Source organism: Camelus ferus, chromosome X (assembly GCF_009834535.1).
Source record: "Camelus ferus isolate YT-003-E chromosome X, BCGSAC_Cfer_1.0, whole genome shotgun sequence".
Taxonomy (NCBI): domain Eukaryota; kingdom Metazoa; phylum Chordata; class Mammalia; order Artiodactyla; family Camelidae; genus Camelus; species Camelus ferus.
In genome coordinates, this window is record NC_045732.1 from 91282052 (window position 1) to 91308203 (window position 26152).

Here is a 26152-nt window from a genome sequence, read left to right on the forward strand (position 1 = left end):
ATGAGGCCAGGTTGTGTGGGATGGGTCTTCCACATAGATATTGTTGAGGTCACGTAGGATGATGGCAAGACCTGGAGTGTCAAGGAAGCCTGACAGCCAGCCCTCAGAAAATGGGAAAGAGTGACCAGAATTCATGAAATGACAATCACAAAGGGAGGTAAATGCTGGTATAGCACAGTGCCCTATGCCCTAAAGAAGCATTGTGCCCTTGTAGCTAGTGAAAAAGTCATACTACTACTGAAAAGATTCATCTTAATTTGATTAAATTGTAGGGGCAAAGTTTTTCAATGCAGCCCAATTTTGTTTTTCTTTTATGCCAGTTTTTGGAAGAGTTGGTTTGAACACTTAGCACATTGCATGTCTGAGAGAACAAATTAAGATAATGGATTTAAAATGCTCAGCACAGAGCCTGGCACTTAGTAAATGATCAGTAAATGGAGGCTGTGACTATTAATATTATTATACTTTTGATTTATTTTACCCATTAAATAATGTTTTCCCTTTGAAAAGTTCCTTCTATGGGCTAGTGTTTTCTCTGGAGCTGTAAGGCACAGTTCTCCCTCTGTAAATGACAAGTCCTCAGACATCTAGGAACAGCCAAGACACCTCTCATCTGTAGGCAAAATAACCCCAATTCTTTTGTTTCTCCAAGGACCTCCTTTTTAGAATCCCAATGAAAGAATACATAACAAGCTTAGTCATAGAACCCGATACCTAGTAAATTCTCAGCATATCTTCTTCCCTTCCCTACTGCACTGGCAACAGTTCATAGCCCCAGTCTCTGTAAGGATTGCACACATGTAGCTATATGTTGATTGACTGACTTCAAAATGTCAATGCTAGGTTTAATTTTGAGAATCTAGAAAATTGACTGACAATGAATTCTTTGAGAATTAGCGATCATTTTTTAAAAATCTTTTAAACTCAGTTCTAGGCTTCCAGAGGATACTCAATAATGTTCCTTAAAATGAAATGAATCCTGGCCCCATGTCATACTCTCAGGACAAATATGTCTCTTATTTTATTAGTAAAATCCAATAGGCAAAGAATATGTTTTATGCTTAAAGCTAATTAATGGGCATACCCACTATAATTATGATTCTGGAAAATTCATAGTACATCCTGTGCATTTTGTCATCACTCTCTCATCTCTCCCCAACCAAAATGGAACCCAGGGAACTAGGCAAACCAAATCAGCTTTGACAGTGACTGCATTCTCTGCCTATCAGCTTTCAGATCACATCCTATTGTCACATGCAAGGGAGAACAGTAACACTGCACAATGGAGTGTGTATTTGAGGGTGGATGGCACAGTCTTCCAGGTGATTTCTGTCAGGCTGATTGGCACCTAGGCATAAAAGACTGAAAGCTAAATGTTAGACTCTTGATTCCTATTTAGAAAAGTCTATCTCCACACTCACCCAATCTAACACAATCTCTAAGTCTCTCTGATAAGCAAAACTTCTACTCACTCTTCCCATTCATTCCAATTTTTCTCCATCCTGCTTCTCTTTTGGAATAACTTTCTCCCTGCCCCAAACAGCTTCTTTTTCTCAACTGTGCCTCCTTACTTCGACCTCCACTCCCACTCCCCAAGCCAGATAGTATTATAGAAACTGTGCATCATGTATCTACCTTTTTGGGGACTGGATGCTCTTGAATTTAATTTTGAGATGCTCCTCTTCAGAGATCACTCCCCTGCCTACACACAACCTTCCATTATTGCAGTGTTTTAAAAAAAAAAAAAAATCATGCCCTAAGTTCAGACCTCATTCTTATTCTAAAAATATGGTAAGTCTTGAGTTTAGCATCTAATCACTCATTTCCATAGAAATCATCTTGACTACTTGCATACCATTCATATGATCTTGAGGTAGGCACAGGAGTCTTCTTCATCTGTACAATTAAAATGTCCATATCTTAAAGGCCGAGAAAGTTTTTTCTCTATTTATAGGCACTAGTACTGAAACACAGCAATAGATCCCTTAAATTTATAATTATTTTTCTGATTATTTTGACCTCAAAATTCACAGACTTTAGTCACTCATATTCTTTGGTTAATGACACACAGTCTTCATTACAAGGTCTCTTTTTTTAAATTAATTTTATTTTTTTCATTACAAGGTCTCTCTTTTTAAATTAATTTTATTTTTTTCTCTTTTACCATCTCCAATCCCATTTCCCCTCTGCACCTCAAGACATCCATCCTAATTTACTTAATAAACATCCTTTCAATACATCACCCATATACTAATTTAGATACATGTGTAATCTTGAAATTTTATGGTTTTTTGCATAAATGTATTGCACTATGAAACTCTCTTTATTATTTTTTTACTCAACGTCATTTTTGTTTAAGATCTATTTATATTACTTTAGGTGTATTGTTACAAACTAGATGTTTCTGTACCCTCACCCTCATTCATACATTGAAGGCTTAAACTCCAATGTGATGGCAGTTGGAGATCAGGGCCTTTGGGAAGTATTAGAGTTAGATAAGGTCATGAGGGTAGGAACTTTTTAATGGGACTAGTGCTCTTACAAGAAAAGACACTGGAGAGCTTCCTTTCTCCCTCTCTGCCATGTGAGGATGCAGGGAGAAGACACCACCTAGAAGTCAGGCCCTTAGCCCCCAGAAATCGACCATGTTGTCACCCTAATTGGACTTCCAGCCTCCAGAACTGTAAGAAAATAAATGTCTGTTGTTTAAGCCACCCAATCTATAGTATTTTGTTATGGGAGCCTCAGCTGACCAAGACATGTATCAAGACTATTAGTTCTGATTTCACATGATATTCTCATCATATGCATATGTCACACTTTATTTACCAGTCCACTAGTTATAGATATCTAGGTTGCCTTCAGTTCTGTCACAAAAAAATGATTCCATAAACATACCTGCACATGTCCCTTAATGGATCTGTTCCAGAACTATAAACTCGGTCATAGGGTTTATGTGCATTTAATTTCATTAAGCACTTCCAGATTACTCTCCAGATTACTCTCCAGAGTGTCCGTGCCATTTCACATTCCTACCAGCAGTACATGAGAATATATGATCCCCCATAATGTCACCTGCTCATAATATTATCTAACTTTCTAATTTTTCAATTTAAATATGCATTAAATGATATCTTATGGTTTTCCAATTTTACATTTATCTGAGTACTACTGCAATTGGGCATTTTCCCTTAATTTCAGATTTCCTATTCTGTGAAATGCCAATTTACATATTTTGCTCATTTTCTATTAAGCATATTTTTTCTTGTTTGTAGATTTTGAAAGATTTATGTTTTATATGTCATCTACTTCCAAAATGGATTTGAGGCAGATTAACATAAAAATTCAGAGAAATAGGGCAAATAAATAAAGATCAAAAGAGTGACAGAAAAACCATGTAGGAATGTTTACCCCAGTGCTTTGTCTGTTTCCTAAATTGGGTTATTTGGGGGGGGGGGGTTGCTATTGAGTTGTAGGAGTTCCTTATATATTTTGGATACTAACCTCTTATCAGGTTTTGCAAGTAGTTTCTCCCATTCCATTAGTTACCTTTCATTCTTTTGATCATTTCGTTTGCTGTGCAGAAAAAAAAAACAGCACAATCATTTTAGTTTGATGTAGTCCCACTTACCTATTTTTGTTTTTGTTGCTTGTGCTTTTGGTGTCATAGCCAAGAAATCATTGTGAACAGTGTCAAGAAGTTTTTCCAGGAGAGGGGGTGGGTATAGCTCAGTGGTAGACTGCATGCTTGGCATGCACGAGGTCCTGGGTTCAATCCCCAGTTCCTCCATTTAAAAAAAGTTTTTCTTTATATTTTCTTCTAGTAATTTCACAGATAGGCACTGAAATATTTATTAAAAGGGTATATCTCATATTAAGTGTTCTTTCCAGAAAATAAAACAAAAACCAAGGGACACAGGAAACTTCTGGATGTGATGGATATGTTTACTACCTTGATTGTGACTTCACAGGTATATTCAGTTGTCCAAACTTATTGAATTATATACATTAAATATATGCTGTTTTTGTATATCAATTATACCTCAATAATGCTGTTTTTTAAAAAATTAGAGAAAGGCAGAAAAAAGGGTGAAATAGTTACCTCTACCTAATGTAACTCTGAGTCCTCTGGCAGCCAAGAAAAAAAGAAGAAATAATTCATTTATTCAACAAATGTTTTATGTTGAGGCTTTAAGATTTTAAATTCCCTTGGTCTCTTGGCTGAGTCTGAAGATAGAAAATAAATATGGTTTTGAGACAATAATCTGACTAAATCAAGCCTGAAAAATACAATCGTCAGAACAACGCTAGAGAAAATATTCTTTGGGGCTGAATCATCTCACTAATCATCTTATCTGCAAAAAGCTTTTGAGACATTTGTTTTGGTATGAAAAATATTTTCAAGACATGTTGATTTTTAAGTTTTTCTTAAATTTGTTTTGAACAGTGGGAAGCAGAATGCATAAAAACGTTTTGAAAATGTTTTCTCAAAACACTGTGATGCTAAACAGTGTTTAAAGAATTTTGATTTGCAAATGTTGACTTCAAAGGCCATGAAAATTGCACTCCTCAGTGACAAATGAGTCTTCCATTGCTGGACTAGGGCCAGCTTGCCATGGCTCCTGGCTTAAGGCTGTACGGAGTCAGCCTTTCAAGGGATAGTCCCATTTGGAGATCTGGATCAATAGGGGTTAAGGTTTATGAACAATAAAAAAGCATGCTTGTGGGGGCTCAGAGGCACAGTCCTTAGACCAATGGTCACTGGTAGTACCTTGAGTGTGTACTAGAGAAAGGTAGAGGGTAAAGAAAGAAGTGGCCTCTTGGGCTTCAACAGTCATCTTAGGGGCTCTCTATCTATTCAACTGGAGTAGGTGAGGTTTACCAGCCACTTAATCAGCCCTGGTTGGCTGGTACTTTTTGATCTTTATGAATCCTAGTATTTCAAAGCAGGAAAAAAACTTCAGCAAATATCACTGTTTAAGTGCATACTATGTTCCAGGCCCTGTGACAGGCACTTGATATATGTTGTATTCATTGTTCTCAGCAATCCCATGAAGTAGACAGCAGTATTATTCTCATTCTACAGATGAAGAAACTGAGGCTTAGAGACATATGTGACATCCCCAAGGGCACACAATTCACACAATTGGTAAGTAGGGAAACTGGAGCTGGAACTGAAGCCCCAAAACTCCAAAACCTATGCTTTTAACCATTTCAAAATATTGCCTGCCTCCTCTCCAATCAGCAGTGGGATTAGTAATTGATATTATTATATTCATTATATTAGTAGTATATTTTATTAATATTGTCACTTCCTGCTTACCAAGTACTTTGGATCCTCTTCTCCATAACTAGATTATATGCTCCTTAAGGGTGTGAACTGCCTTTTATACTTCTCTTGTACACCAAGGGTACCTAATACAGCTCTAAGAACTTAGACAGAAAGGAAGGAAGAAAGGAAAGGACTAATATTTATTCAGTACATAGTATGTCCCAGGCAGTATCCTGAGCATTTTATATGTTTTATCTCATTAAATCTTCACAATCCTATGATATAGGTGCTGTTAGTATTCCTGTTATATAGATGAAGAAACCGAGGCTTAAAGAGTTTAAATGACTTAGAAAGAAGCCAGACACAAGAGTACAGTCTGTATAATTCCACTTACATGTAGATTAAAACAGGCAAAACTGCTATGTGGTGATAAATATTATAATAGTAGCTACCTTTCAAGGGGTACTGACTGTGAAGTGGCATGAGAGAGTCTCCTGAGATGCTGGATATACTTTACATTTTGATCTGGGAGATGGATGCATGCATATGTAACAATTTATCAAGTGGTACCCTGAACCTGATGCACATTTTTGTATATAAGTTGTCCTTCAATTAAAAACAAACAATAACTTAAAAATGAATTCCTTAGAGTATCATGATTAGTAAATGGCAGAGCTGAAATTTGAACCCAGGTCCATATGTTTCAACTCTCATGCTTCCAAAATCCCTGCCTCCTCTCACTTATGCCATTTTTATAAGTATCAGCTTGGCCCTCCTCTAGATAGTTTTCACTTCTCCTCACAGCTTCAGTAGCTGAAGATGAGCTGTGAGAACAGGATTCACTCACTATCCCACCCTCTAGCACCCTCCATGCCCCTCACTCAGCACATGAGCTTCCTTTTAATTAAGGAGAACATTTTAATCCTCATGATGTCAATAATTCAAGCAGAGGCATATATCAAATGGACTTTAGTAATTAAAAGCTGGTGATGTTGAAATAATTCTTTGGTTTACCTTCTAATGATTGGAGAACTTTGCAACTATACACTGGAAGTAATTATAAACAGCTTCAATTTAGTTAACCTATTGAGTCTCAGCAGTACTTATTGGTCAAAATATTTGGCACAAGCCATTGCGCTGGATCCAGTGAAGACTAAACAGATGAGGGGAGGTAGATGTGTACATGTAGCTCTCCTCTGCCAGAAGGTAGAATGCGCTTGGTAGCGTGTGTAGCTTGGTAGCTGCAAAGTGCTATGGGAATTGAAGAGACGTTGATTTCAATGGAGGTAAGGTAGTGTGTGTGAGGGAAGGCTTCCAAGAGGAGGTGACTGTGAACTGAGCCATGAAGAATGGGACTTGAACAGGATAAAATCCTCAGACTTATCCCTGATTTTTCTTTCTCTCATTATCTACATCCAAACTATCCACAGGTCTGTTGGCTCTGCATTCAAAACATATCTTGTCCAACCACTCTCTCCTTACTTCCACTACTAACACTCTGAACCAAGCTGTAATCATTTGTCACCTGGCCTATTGCACTAGCTTTCTAACTGGCTTCTCTCTTCCCACTTGTGCCTCTAGGATTTTCTTCACCAGTGTTCACAGAGCTATTAAAAACATCAATCAATTGTTGTCATTTGCCTACTTAGTAATCTTTTGTTCTTATGATTTTATTTAGAAAAATACCTCAGCTCTTTATTATGATCTCCATAGCCCTACATGATTTGGCCCCTTCCTCACTCTCTGACCTTGTCTCTTCCCCATCTCCTGGTTTAGTATGCTTTAGCCACACTGGCCTCTTTATATTTCTGAAACTTGCTAAGCACATTCCTGCATCAAGACTTTGCATGTCTTAGTTCCCTTTGTTTGGGATTCCTCATCCTTCACCTTATTTAGGTCTCTATTCAAATGTCACCTCCTCAGAGAGGTCTTCCCTCAAGTCTCCAGCTAAAATAGGAATCCCCTCCACCATTCTCTACCCCGTTGTCCTGCTTCATTTTTCTTCAAAGCACTTATTGCTACTTGTCATTTGCTTATACAAATATATGTCCATTGATTTATCAACTGTCTTCCCCACTAAAATATAAGCTCCATCAAAGCAAGAAATTTTTGTCTGTTTGCTCACTGCTAAATTTCCAATGTCCAGAACACTGCCTTGCCCATAAGTAGGTGCCCAGTGAATAACTGCTGAATGTACAGTCAGAGATGGAAGGAAATACATTCCGGGTGGAAAATTCATTCACTCTTTCATTAAGTTATTCAAAACAGTGCAAGGTGCTAGGTGCAAGGTATGTCAGAGAAAGTGAACCTGATAACTGTGGTCTCTATCCTCACATTATTTCCAGTGTACTAAACAAGTAATTACAAACTGTGGAATAAACTCTTAGAGAGGGATGAACACTATGGACTGCAGGAGTATGGGAAGACCACACTACAATGACTAGCACAGTGACTGGCCCATGGTATTTATTCATTCATCAATTCATCTATCAAACACTTGTTGAGCACCTCCTCTATGAAAAACATGGTGCCTGTCAAAGGGAATTACATAGCACACAGTCAGTTAGAGGAGACATGTAATCAATGTTGGGATATAGAAAGATTAAGGTGAAGGGTGGTGGATAGAAAGGAGACAAGGAGCTGGAGGAAAAGAGGCCTGGGAAGATGCTGTTGTAATAATCCAGTCACAAAGAAAGAAGTACTGGTTTGGGCCAGAGGGTTGTGCGGGAGGGTGGAGAGGAGGGGATTGACCTTACCCATTACCAGTCAAGTAAGATATGGCCATTTTCCCCAAGGCACCCTTAACATGGACTGAAAAACCCCATATCAGGCTTTTTACTATGTCTCTCCTCCCACCATCATGCATACTGGTTTCTCAATCAAGAGAATCCCCATTGAGCCTTTCTGACATTTCATGAGGTCATCAACACTGTCGTATTCCATTGCACAGAACTGAAATCTCCCACTGGAAATAAAAATGGTGTGTGGAGGTGTTTTCCTACTGCAAGGCAGGCTATATTAGCCATACTGAGCAGTGAAGTGGAAGTGGAAGGCAGGCGGGAGGCAGACAGGAGCCAAGAGGGGTGTGAGAGGAGGAAGGCCCCTCCCTTGAGCCGGCCAACTGAGACAAGAGAGCCTGACCAAGGGCCAAGCTTCCAGGGGCCCATTCCATTTCAGACAACTTATTTAGGCATTACTTTATTTATACCCCTGCCTCATTCCACACTGCCTTCTGATCTGATCTGTTGATCCCCTCCCCTCCCCTCACCCTTTCAAATTAAAGGTCACCAGGATAGATTTCCTTGGGGGCCCAGGCTACACCTGTTTCTTGCACGTGCTCAAATGGGAAAATGGCCAAGGACTAAATACAACCACTTCGTCATTGGGGAGAAAACTGAGACCCAGAGAAGTTGACAAAACAATTCGAGGTCACACAGCCAATAAATGGCTAAATCCTGATTTTGCCTAAATGTGAGCCTAGGTCTTCTGATATTCGTACTTTAGGGACAACATTTTCTTATGGCTCAAATGACAGGAACTCACTTCCCAGTGGAAAGCTTTCCTAAAGAGAGGAATAATGACATTTAATGGACAAAGGGGATTCACTTTCCAAGTTGAGTTGCATTCAACTTTGCAAGAAACTGGACTTGTAAGTGTGAGAGTGTGGGAAACAGGTATACACATGCCTATGTGGTGACTTCTGTCAATTTCTCCCACACACACACATGCACTTCCCCACTCCTCAGCCAGCCAGAAATGTGGGCCCATCACTTGTATAAAAAGCTCTTTTTAGGATGAAGTAACTTTCTGAAGCCTGAGTCCATGGTGGTCTGTAGGGCCTCAAAGTGAGTGAGAGATAACCTTCTCATATGAGATTCTTCTTCCAACTGCAGGCCCCAGACTCTCCTTTTCTCCTTTTCACCCCCTCTACTGTCTCATATTTTGTCTGTCATACTCCATTGCTTTGGTCTCTGTCACACTTTGTCCCTGTTTTTGTCCTCTATCTCTTGCTCTCTCCTCTTTCCTCTCTCTCTGTATCATACTCAGTTTGCCATCTCTGTCTGTATCTCTCCATGTCTCTCTCTCTCTGATATTTTTTTTGTCTTACTTGTGCACTCTCTCTCTCCTTCCCTTCATCTCTGTCTTACAAAAAAAAAAAAACCCAAAGAATCTCAGGCTTCTAAGCTGACCAGCCAAAACTGCCCTATTCAGCTTTTATCTGGCTATCATCCTTAATCTTTCCATAAAAATAAATCACATTCACAACCTAGATTAAAGGCCTTCTGGGGAAAAAAAAACTGGGTCTTTGCTCCTGGGCATCCCCTCACAGAACTTGGTATAGAGTTGGGAACATACCAGGTGCTCGGAGAATACCCAATCACCTGCCTTGGCCCACCCCATTGACGGTTCAGCAATCACAAAGCTATTCTTAACCCAAATACCTCCTCTTTGGAGCTGAAATAATTCATGGCAGCTGGAAAACAGAAGAGCCTCCCAGAGTGCAATGGGCACATACGCTTCAAGAAGTCTTCAGCTCTCCCCCAACCCCAGCAGCAGTAAATCATTAGTGGCAGGGCCTGGCCTTCTGAAGCCAGAGTAGCCCAGTCACAAGCGAGGGTATTCTGGTTTGATTCCCACAATATCTATCACCTCAGTCCCGTCAGCATCCTGTCTGCAGCTCTACCCTGCTCAGATTCCAATATTAGTCTTGCTATGTACTAGTTATGTGAGCTCATGGTGAATATCTGTCTCTCCAATTAGACACTGGGCTCCATGAAGGCAAAGTCTGTGTCTGTCTTTTCACCATCGTATACTTAGCACCTAGGACAATGCCTGGCACAGAATGGCCAGGCAGTACACATGTGCTGAATAAATCAGCAAAGAAACAAATTATGCTCTGTGAATCTCCATTTTTTTCTCCCGTAGGATGGGTGAAATACCAACCACTACTTCCTAGCACTGTTAGAAATGTGAAAGCCAATAATATATGTAAAGTGAGTGATGTACAACAGGTGCTCAATAAATGTAAGAACCTTGCAGTGTTGTTGTGGGGACAAAATAAGATGACACACAGAGGACTGGCCAACATAGGATCTGGCACAGAGGAGGCCCTCAGTAAGTGTCCAAGTCCTTCCACATCTTGGTCACAGCCTGCGGCCAGAGCTGCAGAAGGACCGACTGAGAGGGAGCCTCTTCCAACTCCCTCTGCGAATGGGGGCTTGTACCTTCTCGTAGCCTCTTTCAACAGCCCTAAGTGGGTGGGCACTTGGGGGACTGTAATCCCCAAGGCCCTGTCTTCAGCCCCTGCCCAGCCTTTCCTGACTAATTAGATGAGTAACGGTGTTTACTGTCTCTGGCTGGCAGCTGACGGATGGTTGAGGCTGCAGATCATTAACCTTTCCCGGGTTCCCACATGTTCTCATTAAGAAGCCCTGTCCTATGTCCTTTTTCCAGCCCCAAGCTGAGGGCTGAGGGGCTGGCTGGCAGGGTGGGACATGACTGAAGTGGTTCTGGAGAGTTCTCTGCTACAGTCTCAGGGATTCTGTCTGCTCATTTTTCCCCTTACTCCTTCCTTCAGAAAGCCTCCTCTCAGAGATACATGCTCTTGGAAAACCCCTCCAAGAATATATCATCTTTCTTGCCTCCTCTATATCTCACCAGGGTGTGAGGATATATTTGGGACTGAAGGGCTGCTTGAAAGACCCTCGGAACTCCAGGATGTATATAACAGAGCCCAGGACACTTGAGGCTTATCCTCATTCTTCCTCTAATTGGCTCTGTGACTTCAGACAAACTACCTTGCCTCTCTCTGCCCTGTTTCCCTACCTTTGGAATGAGATTCTTTGCTCTTGAATGGCTCTTCTTGCTCTTGGGATTTCCATTTCAGAGGCAGAGGTGGTGGCATATTACTATAAGACAGGACTCGAGAGACGAAACTCGCAAATAGTGATTCCACTCTAGTCCACCACCCTATCCAGTTTTTATCTAAGGGTCTCTCTATTCCCTTGATGCTCCTCAGAAGGTCTTTATGCAGGGTCCCCTGTGCTCTGAGCGGCATAAGACATGATGAGATCGTAGGGAAATGAGTCCAAAAAGCTGGTGGTCAGGATTACTATGAAAAATGGTGACTAGCTTGGGGAAGCTGAGCGTGTAGCATGACAGGGTTTGGAGGATAGCTATAAACAAACAAACAAATCAATCAACTCTCCAAGCACTCATGGCAGACATATGCTTCCAAGTTCTGCATATGACTAGTTGTATGACTCTGGATTAGTTGCTTAACTTTCTGGGCCTTAGTTTCTTTACCTGTAACATAGCAATAATACAACCAGAGTGGCTTAGAATAATCAATGAGACAATTGATACAAAACTCCTAGCTCAGAATCTGCATTTTCCCAAAGGGAGTTAGAACTTGTCCCATTTTATCTTAATCAAGCCATCTTTGCCTCACTGAAATTGATGGGGCAAAATTTTAGCACAGTTTCTCTTGACCTTTCACCATTAGTCAGCTACAGAGGCTTCAAATACCCACCAGGAGGGCCATTCTTTGCATGTGTATTTTAGCTGGGTAAAGCTAAATTTTATCAGATAGGAAGATGGAATAGAGTAAGCTAACACACTTTCAGGAAGAAGTTTATCTGATTAGTCTTTTAGTATTCAGAGCACTGTGATGAGATCCAAATCAGAGAAGCGGAAATAACGACAAGAGTCATGGAAAGACTAAAATAAGACATTAAAGGAGGAAATCATCCGTGACTTTTCCCCTTCCTCTCCCCTCACTGTATCCAGTCCATTATGGAATTCTAGCCACCTCTTTGAATAGCTCATTTATCTTAAACTCAGTATGTCCAAAACTGAACTCACAGTCCCACACTCAACCTACTCCTCCTCCTCCAGTGCTCCAATGGCACCACCAACGACTCTAATTCCCATGCAAGACACTTGGCCACATCTTTCACTCATTCCTCTCCCTATAGTTCAGAGTCAATCTCCAAACCTAGTATACTCCACACCCAAGATATGTCTCAGAAATGTCTGCTTCTCTCTGCATTCACTCCCAATGCCCCAGCTGTACTCCAGGACCAACTGAATCAGAATCTTGGGAGGTAAGATTCAGGAATCAGCATTTTTTAAATTTCCCATACGAGTCTAACATGTAGCCAAGGATGAGAACATTATCCAGAGTGATATTTTCAAAACATAAATCATATCCTGTCACTCTTCTGGAGAAAAACCCTTTATTGGATTGCCACTGAGTTTAGAATAAACTTCACACTCTTTCCTGTAGCCTACAAGATGCTTTAAAAGATGGTTGCTGTTGATCTCTCTAACACCATCTATATCTGCTTCTTTTTTTCTTACACTTCAACCATATTGTTTCTTTCTGTACCTCCTGTGTGTCAAATTCATTTCCATCTCAGGGATTGTCACTAACTGTCTCAGTATTCCCAAGCTCAAAGGCCAACTTTGAGGTCCCTGTTCCATTCCAAAGACAGAACTGTCTTATCTGTACAAGGCAGGAAGGTAAAACCAAAAACAGCAAAGAAGCTTGGATTTTCCCTTGAACTTTTCCCTATCCTTCTCCACCCAGTTCTCCACCATATCATTTGAGCTGTTTTTTACGGTGTTTACCATACTATCTGTCACTGGTTTGAGGGCCCTGTGCTGGGCATTCCCATCTCACCTAACAGTTTTACACTATGCAATCTCGTTAAAGTGGCCATCCAAAATGCAAATTAAAACCACAATGAGACACCACTACACACACACAAACACACACACACACACCCCAAAATGGCTAAAATTTAAAAAAGAACATCAATACCAATTGTTGGCAAGGAAAAGGAGCAATTTGAACTCTCATACTGTTTTAGTGGGAGTACAAATTCATACAACCACTTTGGAAAATTATTTGGCAGTAGCCATGAAAGTGAAAAAAATGTACCATATGATCTAGCTATTTTATACATAGGCATACAGAGGAATGAATGCATATGTCCATCAAAAACATGTACAAGAACGTTCATAGCAGAAACATTATTCATAATAGTCCCTAACTGTAAATAACTAAGATGTCCATCACCAGTAGAATGAATAAGTAAAATGTTCTATAGTCACACAATGAAATGCTACAAATACAACAAAGACAGAAAAGAAAAAAGAACTACCGGTACACTCAACAACATGGGTGAACTTAACGGACATAAGGATGAGTGAAAGAAGACAGACACAGAAGAGAACATTGAAAAATAAGCAAAACTGACTGATACTGATAGAAGTCAGACTAGTACAGTGGTTCTCAAAGCATTAGCAGCACCTGAAAACTTGTTATAAATGCAAATTTATTGGCCCCCACCCAGATGTACTGAATCAGAATCTCTGAATGTAGGGTCCAGTCATCTGTGCTATAGCCAGTCATCCAGATGATTCTGGACTAGTGGTTACCTCTTAGGGGAGTGTTAACTGGGAAGGGGCATGAGAGAGTCTTCTGTGGTGCTTGAAATATTCCACAGCATCCAAGATGATAGGTGCTATTATACAAGCAGAGAGGAAAAATTCAAAAAGGAATGGGAGTGGGCTGGGATGTGGAAACAGTACATGGAGCACCTGAGGGAATTAGAAGCAGCAGGGGTGAGGAGTGGAAGACAGTAGCTCCAACTAGTACTATTCGCATTTGCCAGGCTGGCGCTCTCCATCTGAACTCAGCTGCCTCCTTGCTCTCCAACCTCCACCATCAAGCCTGCAGAATACCCCCATTTGTTCTGCTCACAGAGTAGTATTTAGTCATGGGACCTGATTGCTAACCTCTCTGCCTTTGAAAGTTTCTTCCCAATTCATAGAACACTCATCTCCTTAATGGGATGAGCCAGTTCTGTTCCAAGAGCCATTTCATTTGGCTGTGACACTGGGTGGTGGTGGCAGTGGGATTAAGAGATCTCTCTGAGCCTGCCAGAGTCATCATTTTCCTGTCCATTTTATCAGTCCACTTACTTTAAAAGACTGTCAGGAAGAAGATGAAGTACCTAACTGGGGAGCTGTGTCCAAAGATGATTGCTAGGTGCATGTCCCTGCGGACACTGACCTGGGAACTGGTTGAGTAAATTCACAGCACTCAACAGTTAGGAGCTGATCAACGTTGATTACTTGGGGACCTAGAACTGTAAATGATTCGAACTATAAGGACCTCAGAGGGTTTCTGGCCTATCTTCTCATTGGGTTCATGGGAAACTGAGGTTCAGGAACATACAGCAAGTTAGGGGCTCCCAGGAAGGATGCTTAGTGAATGTTCCAGGTACATCATCCATGTTTCTATCAAAAGGAGACCATCTGGAAAAGTGACCGCAGTTTTAGCTCCTATCTCTGAAAAGGTTGTCTTTTTCTTAGCAAAGGATTGTAATATGTTTCCTTATTGAAAATTTGCTTCATTCCTAGAGAAGGCACTTCCCTTTAAAACCCTAAGAGCTGAAGAAGCTTACCTCAGGGACCTGAAGGGGCAGGGCCACATGCTACAAAATGGTCTGACTCTCCCAAGGACCATATTCACACCAGTACTGGGCCTTAAAATTTGGATTGGAGCAGACTGGCACTCACCACCTAGTTAGTTTGTGCCTCATACTGAGCAGCACTGTGAACAATGGCTCTCCTTGCCGTGGGAAACACAATTACTGCACCTAAAGACAGAGAGACATGGATTCACAGTCTCAGCTCTATAATTGATTAATCATGAGATACTGGTAAATTATATCATCTCTCTCACCTCTAAGATGAAGATCATATTATCTACTTTCCAGAGTTGCTGAATGGATAAAACAATGTCTATAGAGTACTTTACACAGTGCCAGGCACAAAAGTAAGAACTAACTAAATGAAAGCTGTTATTTTTATTAGCTGGGTAATCTGGAGCAAGTCATTCCACCTCTGAAGCCATCAGGTTCCATATCATATTTCAAATAGAGATAATAGTATCTACCAGATAGGGTTGTTATGACAATTCAATGAGGTCATGTTTCTAAAAATACCTTGCAAGATACCTGGCACACGGCAGGTACTCAAACACCTGTGTGTAGAATTTGAAAAGATACCAGAAAGAACACAGACCTAGGTAGGGGTTGGACAAGGAGGGCCTAAGCCACTGGTTTCCCAAAAGCAAGGGTCTCAACATTCAATTAGGAGAGCTGGTAATTGCAGAGCCATCAGTGCTGGGTCATTTGTCTTGAAGACATGAAGCTGATCAGGGCTTGTTATGAGCAGATTTTATCCAGTAGCACCAGCTTGTTCAACATCAGTTCCTGTCACCTGAATTTTCTACGTGTCTCAAACTCCCCAGGGGACTATGACAGGGTTTGTTTTGGAGAAACAGGAAGATCAGAGTCCAGGACACAGGCTGGCCACAGCCGGATGCCTTGATTCTATTCCTCGGATGATGGCAGCTTAACCTGACTACTGCAGGTGGCTGGGGAACACTCAGGCAAGTGGAATAAACAGATAGCCTTTAGACAGCAAGAGAAGTGTTAGACATGGGGCCTGAATAACTGCTGTGGAAGTATAAGGAAGCACCAAAATCCCTGCTTGAAAGGGACAAGAGGGACTTCCCAAAGGAGGGCCCACTTGAGCCTGGCTTTGAAGGATGAGTAGGAATTCAACAAGTAAGAATAGGGGAAAGAAACAGTGCATGCTGAGGCAGGGAGAAGTGAAATAGCATGGCGTGATTGGCTAAGGGATTCAATGAGGCACGAGTGAAGAATGTGTGAGGAGCAGAGAGAAAGCTAGACAGGAAAAGGATTCTGAATTTCCTTTAGGACAAAATAAGATGTTTGCATTTGATCTTTAAAGAAATAGGGAGTATGAAGTTTTAAGCGGGGGCACAGTGAAATGATCGGATTCATGTTTGGAAATCTTATCTGGCTACTGTGGAGAAGGGGCTGCAGGAAGGAGAGACAGAGGCATGGGAACCAGTTAGGAGACTGCTGCAGTAGTCTAGGTAAGAAACAGCGAAGGTCTGTAATAGGGTAGAGACAACGTTATGCAGCCAGGAGAGAGAAGAGGAAGTAGACCTCGGTAATCGGTTGAATGTGAGGGTTGAAGGAAAGCAGGGGCAAGGATGTCTCTGAAGTTTATAGTTTAAGGAACTGGGTTAACGGTGATGCTATCAATTTAGATGGTAACATATGGTGGGGGAGTAAAGAGTTATGCCGATTTTCAGGTAAACAAAGGATATCATTGTGAAAATGACAAAGCTGCTATTTATTTTCTATTTGTCAAGCATGGTATATTATCTATGGCTTTTTTCTTGAGATACTATTGACACATAATATATGTAAGTTTAAGGTGTATAGCATGATTATTTGATACTCATCTATATTGCTAAATGATTACTGCAATAAGGTTAGTTAACTCCTCCATCCCCTCACATAATTACCATATTTTTGTGGTGATAACATTTAAGATCTACTCTCTTGACAACTTTCAAGTATATAATATAACATTGTTAACTATAGTCACCATGCTGTACATGAGAACCAACACTATGAGGTAGACACTATAGTTACTCCCATTTAATGGATGAAGAAACTAAGGCCCAGAAAGGTTGAGTGACATGCCAAGTCTAGTCTGACTATAGACAACTAGCATTTGTACTTTACCACTCCCCTAAGAGAGAGACAAAGCCTTAAGGACAGGTCCCGGCACACAAACTGTGAGGTACCGATCACTGTTCTGCAAACGGTCACCCAGAATCTAAATTGGTGCTGTGCCAATTTCCAAAGTCACTTCCTATCCCTCCATTTAAAACAGCTTCTAGGGGCTACTCTGGGGAAGGTACATTCTAGCCTGGGAGGCTCTATGCCACTTGACTCTGCACCACAGAAAGGACCCTCCACCTGACCAATATCTAGAGGCTTTCATGGAATGCCACAGCGCCTCCCATCTGCTCTGGACCCAGGCCGAGACCCTTTCCCAGTGGCTGCTGGGGAGACAACGATAGTCACTGAAACACAGGCATGACACCATTTACAAAGAAGCATGCAAGTGTTGGGGAGCTTTTAGTACCTAGGGGAGTGGATCAGGGAAGACTTTTGGAATTGTGATCTTTTACCCATTTGCCACTTTCCCAGCCTTAGACACCTCTCCTTGCGAGAGACATCGCTTCAATGATTGACCCCTGAATGGTCTTTCTTGGCTTTATTCTTTATTTGCCGCCTATCGACCACTTCCATCCTCAAGGGCTTTTCAGAGTCACTCCAAGACCTCTGTGGTTTTAATTAACCAAGTGGTTTGGTGCCATCAGCCTCTTTCCGTCAATTTATTAGTCATTTCCTTCTTGGGCTCATTAATGAACATACTTAACAACACTGTTTCCAGCCCCAAGTCTCTGGAGCCCTCCCCCCTGCACCCCACAATGCCTTTCTCCTTGCCAGGAGCTGCTGGACACTCATACCTTGGCCCCTTCCTTCTGCACCAGTTTGAAGTTCATAAATATGAACTTACTCTCCAGGGTTGGAGAGGAGTCTCTGGGCATGTGTGTGGGTGTGGAGATGCATATGCATGTGCTAGAGAGAGAGGTGGTGGGGGAGTCTGAGGGAAACAGACATAAAGAGAACAGTAGGGAAAGATAATGAAAAATTTTCCATAACAGGGTTTTTATCCACAGGCCTTCTGAAAATCAGTCAATTACATATAATGCATATCCTTTATCCCCTCATCCACAACCTGCTCTCAGTACTGTCACTGCGCCACCATCCCCCCACAAACAATGAATCATAGCCTCATAAAATGTCATAACTGGAAGAGGTCTTAAAGATCATCTAGCACAAATTCCTAATTGTTTAAATGAGAAAATTGGGACTTATAGGGGGCCAGGCTATTATTCACCTGGGGTCACCATGGAAGCCCCCCAACCACCTTCCCCAAATGAGTATGAGAGGTATTAGACAGGCTGTTGGCCGTTGATAGCAGAACACACACACACACACACACACACGCACACACACACACACACACACACACGCACACACACATCTTCCATCCAAACTCCAAGAGCAAAGCCCTGCCCTGGGGTTAAGAGAACAGATTCAGGAGCCTGTTGTTTGGGTTCAAATCTTAGTTCTGTAAGTCACTGCATTAGTTTCCTGGGGCCGATGTAACAATTTACCACAAGCTGGATGGCTTAAAACAGCAGAAATGTATTCTCTCCGTGATCAGGAGGCAAGAAGTCTGAAATCCTGGTGTTGGCAGGGTTGGTTCCTTTGGGAGGATGTGAGGGAGAAAGTGTCCTATGCCTATCTGTCAGCTCTGGTGGTTGCCTACAATCCTTGGTGCTCCTTGGCTTATGGACACATAACTCTAATATATACCTCCACCTTCACATGGCCTTCATCTCTGTGTTTCTGTGTGTCCTCTCGTTTGCTATAAGGACATCAGTCATTGAATTTAGGACCCATCCTAAATCCAGGATGATTTCATCTTAAGATCTTTAATTACTTCTGCAAATAATGTCACATTCTGAAGTTCCAGGTGGATATGAATTTTGAGGGACATTATTCAATACACTACAATCATGAAACCTCTCTGAGCCTCAACTTCCTCATCTGTAAAATGGTAATAATGATACCCTTCATATTCCTAATTTGAAGTTTTCAAGATTAAATAAGTTAATAGCTAGTAAAACCCTCAGAACAGTACCTGGCATACAGTAAGCACAATAAAGCACAATACTGGCCTTCTAGCCCCATTGAATCCTGAAGTCCTTAAAGAACTCTTGTTTGATTTTATTCTTTTCTTTCTTTTCCTTTTTTTTTCTTTATTCTTTCCTTTTTTTTTTTTTTTGTAAACTTTCTATCTCCTAGACTGAGAACAGTGTTTGGCACATAATAGGGGCCCATTAAATATTTGTGAAATGAATACAGAGATGTTTTCAAATCACAAGGGAAGCCCATCCCCACAAGCTGATGAAACCCCAGAGGACTTGCCCACACATTCCTCCAGCCAGAGAAGCTAGAATTTATCCAATCCCCTGGGGGAAACAACTGAAATGACACGGATGTTGTTATAGGGTGCAGGCTTACAAAAACACTGTTGAAGGGCACCCCTGGGCCACACACAGCACCAGGGGAGTCCACAGATTGGGGATGTTTGAATCACTTATCACTGTGGGTACAGCTACAGCTATTGGGGTGGGAGGAGATAGGGAGAGGGGAGGCAGGCAGGCACCAGCTGCTGGATGACCGGGTCAATGAGTGCCAGGAGGTCTCTAAATACAATCCCCCAAAAGGGTTCTGGGGACATTGCTAGCGGGGCTAAGAGAAACAGTCATAAAGCTCCCTAAGGGCTGTGTCTTCAATTGGATATTGTCACCCAAAGGATGCCCTTACTAGGAGAAGTGCCTGGCAGGGGCTGAGCCAGCTGTCCAGCTGTCTCACAGGGCTCAGTTACCTTTCACTCCCTCCTCCCGGACAGGAATTTGCTCCTGGAGTTTGGATGGAAGATGCCTGTGTGTGTGTGTGTGTGTTTGTGTGTGTGTGTGTATCAGTGTGGGGCGTTCATGTACCTGTTTGTTGAGGGGGGGCACATTGCTCTCCAGGATAGAAATAGGTAATGTAAGCCAGTTTCCAAGTCCAAGGCTATCAGGGGAGCTAAGATTCAAAATTAGCACACTGACCTGAAGCCTTCACCTGAATGTATAAGGGTAAACATGACAGGGGGCTGGCTGAGGTGGGCATGGGGGAGAGGCGTCAGAGAACCTGGAGTTGAGTCATCCTTAGTGGGAATGCAGGTTCACAAATCCATCCCCCACCATCTTTCCCAGGACTGGATGCAGTGTGCAATGGCCAGCTGAGGGAGACATCAGCAGCTAGGATTTGGAGCTCAGTGTATGACTTGATTGGGAATTCAGTTGGTGTCCAGGCTAAGGGCTCAGAAATAGCTAACATTACTGAGTATGTACCAGGTACCAGGTACCAGGCACTGTGTTAAACTCTTTGCAAACATTGACCATTTGTTCCTCAGAATCTTCCTGAGATAGTTACCAATAGTATCCCACTTTTTCAGTAAAAAAGCTGAGGCTTAGAGGGCACACAGCTAGGAAGTGTTAGAGCCAGCATCAGAACCTAAGCAGGTGGACTCCAAAACCCATTATCTTAACCATTAAGCTGTATTGTCCTCAGAATACGGCCCATCCTGAGGCCAGGGTACAAGGCTGAGGCTGTGGCCAACGTTGGGGATTTGGTCTTCAGACAAATCTAGGGGTCTGCTTATTGGTGATTAGTGTTCTGCCACTGTCTCAGTTTTTGATTAATAGCTGCAGCAAGAACACAAGGATTATATGTGAGGTAGCGCCCCCTTGTGGGTAGAGGTTGTAGCAAGTAAATAAGGTATTTTTGAAGATTTTTTTTTTTCTTTATGGATTCCCGGCACATGGTTGCACCTAGGGTGCAGTCCCTGGAAGGCTGACCGATGAAAAGGACATAGTTGTCATGAAAGTGCTGAGAGAAAGGCCTTAACGTGAGCCAAACTAAAGACAAGGGTCTGGGTGATCTAATGTGCTTTAAAACCAAAGATGCTACTTCAAGGGAAACAGAGGAAACTAAGAGAACAGGCTCAGTTTCTCAGGGAAACTGAAAAAACAGAAATGAAGGAAAACCTGGTCAGGAAACCTCTAGGTCTCACCTGTTGTGATAATATTCCTATATTATTACAAGTCAATCAATCAATACTTATTTAATAATATCAAGTGTTACTAATGGTAATAGTTCTAGTAATAGTTCTAATTTATGGAACTCCTACTATGTGATGGATTTTTAAGAATGCAATCTTTGTAAAAATCATTCATAGTACAAATTATTCTTTCCATTTTACAAGTGAGGAAGCTGAACTTCAAAGGATAAGTAACTTGACCAAGCCACCCAGCTAGGAAATGGCAGAAACTGAATCTAGACCCAGATCTGTCTGGCTTCAGAGCCCAGGCTTTTTCTACTTTAGAATATTTCCCCTTAAATTGGCATTAGCATCTGCTAATTCTATCACTCTTTTTAGTCTCAAATGGCATTTATTACATGTCTTCTGAGTGCCTGGCACTAACCTAGGCTCATTTAATTCTCGCAACAACCCTATGAGGCAGGCACTATTGTTATCCCCTTTCGAAATATTAGGAACCTGAAGAACAGAGAAGGTATGTAACTCGCCAAAGGCCACACAGCTAGCAAGTGGCAGTATCAATATTCTAATTCATGTCTGCCTGGCTTCAGGAGCCAAGTTCTTAGCACTCTCATATACTCTCTCCAGAGGCAAAGCAGACCCCCCCCCCAAAGGCCTCAAGGCACATTTTAGTCTGTAGATGCCCTCAGAGTCAACTTGAGGAACTGAGTGACCCAATCTGAGATATACAAAATAGTGCCCTTTCCTATTCCTTCCCTCTATATTTTCTTACCTGAGTTCACTTGTCTTCATAGCACGTATCACTTGCTGATATGATCTCTACATTTTTGTTCATTGTCTGTCTCTCCCACCAGACTGTGAGCTCCTTGGAGACAAGGACCTTGGCTGTCTTGCTCTATGCTAAGCCCATAGACTGGTGTCTGGAATGTGGTATGTGTTCAGCAAATGTGGACAGGCTGAATCCGAGCCAGTAGGTTCCTCTCCTGGACTTCTCTGACCACCTCTCTTCTAGGTTGAAGCTAAAATGGACAGAATTTTTAAGGCCACCAATGACCTACATGTCACAAAGCCAGAAGATATTTTAATCTCCAAATTATTGGACCTCCCTGTAGCATCTGGCCCAGTTGACTCCCCCATTATTCATTCAACAAATATTTCTTGAGCATCACACAGTAGTTAAGTGCACAGACTCTGAAGCTGGACCGCCTAAGCTTGAGTCCCAGCCCTGCCACTGGTTAGCTGTATAACTCTGAGCAACTTACTTAACCTCTCTGTTCTTTAATTTCCTCATCTATAAAAATAAAGATAATTAAAAGTATCCATCACATTCAGTTTTTGGTGAGAATTAAATGAGCTACTATTTTTAAAGATCTTAGAATATACTATGTATGTATTTGTTAATTAAAATAAAGTCATGGCAACTACAGGGGGTAAAACAGTGATCAAACAGACAAAAAGTCTGCCCTCTTGAAGCTTACTAGGAGAGATGGACAATAAACAAATCCATAACCTTTCTGCCTCTTTGTTGTTTATCTAGCCATTAAATGTTGAAATTCCTAGACAATCTTTTTCTCTGCCCACTCTATTCATTCTTTCTTTCTCTCTCCCAACTCCTCCCCGCCACCCCTGCCACCAGTGATACCATCCATCTATTGTATTTGGAGCACAATCCTGGCCCAGGATTCAAATGCCTCTGCTTGAATCCTATCTCTGTAATTTACCAGCTGTATGATCTTGGGTAACTCATTTAACTTCTCTGTACCTCAGTTTCCTCATCTTTAAAATGACAGTAATAAGGCACCAACTTCATAGGGTTGTCATGAGAATTAAATTAAAGTTGTTCATCCACATAAATCTCTTAAGACAGCACTGGCACATAGTGAGTACCTAATAAATGTTAGCTATTTTAACCTATATGGTAAAGAGTCTCGAATCTCTCCTCTGAGCTCCAAACCACATATCCATTTGTCTTCTTGGCATCTCCAATTGGATATCTCAAAGACACTCCAAACTTGATATGTCCAAGTCAAACTCATAACTCCTCCACACATCCACAGCTAGTCCTCTTCCAGTGCTGTCACTTTTATGAATAACAAACACCATCAACTACATAGTTATACAGGTCCTATCCTAGGAGTTACTTCCCCTTCCTCTCACTCAGACCACATAGCTAATCCATCAACGTCTTGTAATGAGTGTAAGGAGTTTAGCATCAAGGTTAAGAACAGAGACTTTGGAGGCAAACATGGTTGAAATGCTAGTTCTACCATTTATTAGCTGTATAGCCAGCCCTCTCTGAGTCTCAGTTTGTTCATCTGCATAATAAGGACAATAATGGCAGCTATCTCGTTGGACTGTTGTGAGGATTACATGAATTAGTACTTATAAATGTCTTGGAACAGTGCCTAGGATATAGAAAGCACTCAATAACTGTTAGGTGCTTCTTAAAATTAACGTGGCTTTTTTTTTTTTTGGTAGCTATAGCCTTGTGACCATCCCTCCATATGTTTATTTCTTCTGTAAGAAGTAGAAATGCAGGAAATGAACGTGTGAAATGCTGATCGTAAAATCTGGATGATGAAGCCATAGATGACCTGAAATCAAGGAGAACAGCACAGACGGCTCAGAGCCACATCTATATTCCGTATTTGTTGGAAGGAGATTGGTCCTGACCTGGTACATGGTGAAACCTGTCACTGAGAGGAGACAGGAGCCAGTCCAGAGGAAAATGCTTTAAAACATTAATTCGAGCAGTAAAATTTTATTAACTGACTACCTACTATGTGAGAGACACTGGGGGGATAAGTGAATCAGACCCAGGCCTGCCCTTAAAGACCTCACAGGAACCAAAGACTGGCCAAGAACTGTGAAGTCTTCAAGGCACAGCTCCACTCTCCCCACCCCCCAAAGGCTGTGACCTAAGTGAGTCACTGAAGATTGTTCAGCATCAATTCCCTCATCTCGGCAAATTGCTGGACAAATCTCTCAATTAAAAACCTCACTTATCTGCTTCAGAACCCCTGCCCTGAGGAACAGATCACAACCCCAAATCTTGAGTCACACAGACCAAGGGTTAAATCCCAGCTTTTGTTACTTCATAGCTGTGTAATTTGGAGGTAGTCATTCAACCTCCTGAAGCCTCTGTTGCTTCATTTGTACAATAGAGTTAATAATAGTACCTACCTCATAGAATCGTGGAGGAGTAAAAGAGCTTATCCATATAAAGCAGTGAAAACAGTGCAGAGTAAGAGCTAGATTCCTATTGGCCATTATTCTTAACTATGAGTATACAGAAATATTCTGAGAAGGAATGGAAAAGACCAGAAGAATGTTTATTATATTAAAAACAGGGCAGGGTGTTCACAAAAGAAAATACTCTCTAATGTGCAAAAACTCTGACCACAGCCCAGGTTTATCACACAATACCCAGCTGGGTCATAACAGGGTTCCCAGGGTGAAAAGTGGAGCTAACATAGGGGTTTTCAATAATGAGATTAGAGATCAGAAATTCTTGGCTTTGAATCCCACTTTGGTATTCCAGGGACAGCTCTCTACAGGTGACATATTTGTTCCACAGTAATTTGCAGTTCAGATGTGGAAGTGGCCCTAGCTTGGGGGTCTCATAGGGCATATAACCAGGATTTTCAGACTTCTTTGGTGGTGGGATAGAAATAGCATGCTTTCCCACTCAGTTTTGTTGTTATTGTTTTGCTTGTTTGCAAGGAGGCAGTGTAGGGTAATTGCAATGAGCATGGTCTCTGGAACCAGACTGCCTGGGTTCAAATTCCAGCTCGGCCCCTTACTTGTTGTGACCTTGGGCAAGTTACTTAGCTTTTCTCTCAGTTTCATCATTTACCAAATAATAATAATGATAATAATAATAATATACCTCACAGGCCTACAGTGAGAATGAAATGAGATCATATAAATAAAAATCATCTAGTCCCATACCCAACACTCAGTAAGCTGACCTCTTTACCCTAAAGCCTGCCTGTCCTCAATAGGGCATCAGATTCTATAAGTACAGCCTCATAACCTCAGTGAAGTCCTCCAAATGCTTCTACTGAAGGCAGATACACCTGGAAGAGGCCACCCCCTCAACTGGAACCAAACTAAGTAGAGATCGTGTGACTGACAGATGATGGTCAGGAACAGAGCTGGGGTGGTCACCAGGGAGACAGATGCTCAGAAAAGAGGTAGGCAGGCATCAGGAAAGAACTTTACCAACCTCTCAAACGTACCTGCAGATGGCCTGGGTGCTGTGGGAGGATGGGAAGGGCACCTGTGCTAGGAGAAGGTCCAGGTACCCACTTGCCAATCTCATCACTTGTAAAATTATGAGATAGAGTGATAACATGGAATATTTCCCTCTACATGTGCAGGGTTTTCTTAATTAACCTGTCTTCACACCATTAGTTTTCATTGCTTTCTCTCTCCAACTCCGAGTGGCTCAGGCACTGGGCACACCAGTCTGGCATTTTCAATCTTGTTCCTACAAAGACTATTGCACTGTACAGTCCACTCACCCCCTAACCCTGGTGAGTCTCAAATAAGCAGAATTTTATTCAACCAGTATTTTTTTTTTTTTTGATGTTCCTGGGATCCTTTCTGGTACAGTGGAATGAAAATGGGCTGACTAGCTAGGGATTTCCAAGTTTGAACTTCAGCCTTGCCGTGATCTTAGCTAAATTGCCTAAGCTCTTTGGATCCCAGTTTCTTTATCTTTAAAATAGGTACTATGACACCCACTGCAGATGATTGCCATGAGGTTGAAACAGTATTGTGTGTGTTAGTACAACTTTCCCAGAGACTACCCCTTCTAGGTTCTGGAATCATTTAGCATGCAATGGAGGATGAAGAATGGATAGGGGGCAGTGGGCAGAGCCAGAAGGGAAAACGAAAATAATAAAAAGAGATGTAGGTGTAATAGGAGGAGTGTACTACCCGATAGCTTCCATGTTCTCTGTGAGAGAAGAGAGGCCACTGAGCACAGGAGAGTGGGGGCGGGCAGGAGGCTGGAGGAACCTTGGGATTAGTCTTCAGTAATGATTTTCATATGTTGATTGTGTATAGCTGTTGACCTCCCACTCCACTGGCTTCACTGCCCACAGCTCTAGAAAATGCCGTTTGCTCCAGAAAACCCGCTTGGATTAGATACTGCATGGGTTCTCCATGACAAATATTGTGTATGCAACTGCTGCTATTTCCAAACTCCTTGTCCCAAAGGTA

General features: G+C 41.8%; 1 long non-coding RNA gene across 2 annotated transcripts in view; it reads right to left on the bottom strand.

The window, feature by feature from the left end:
- Window positions 1–26152, bottom strand: part of LOC116662234 — a 140762-nt gene that overhangs the window by 58776 nt on the left and 55834 nt on the right. For both annotated transcript variants that reach the window (XR_004318253.1, XR_004318254.1), the window contains exon 3: window positions 3505–3576. This is a non-coding gene — a long non-coding RNA (uncharacterized LOC116662234). The remainder of the gene's footprint in view (window positions 1–3504; window positions 3577–26152) is intronic.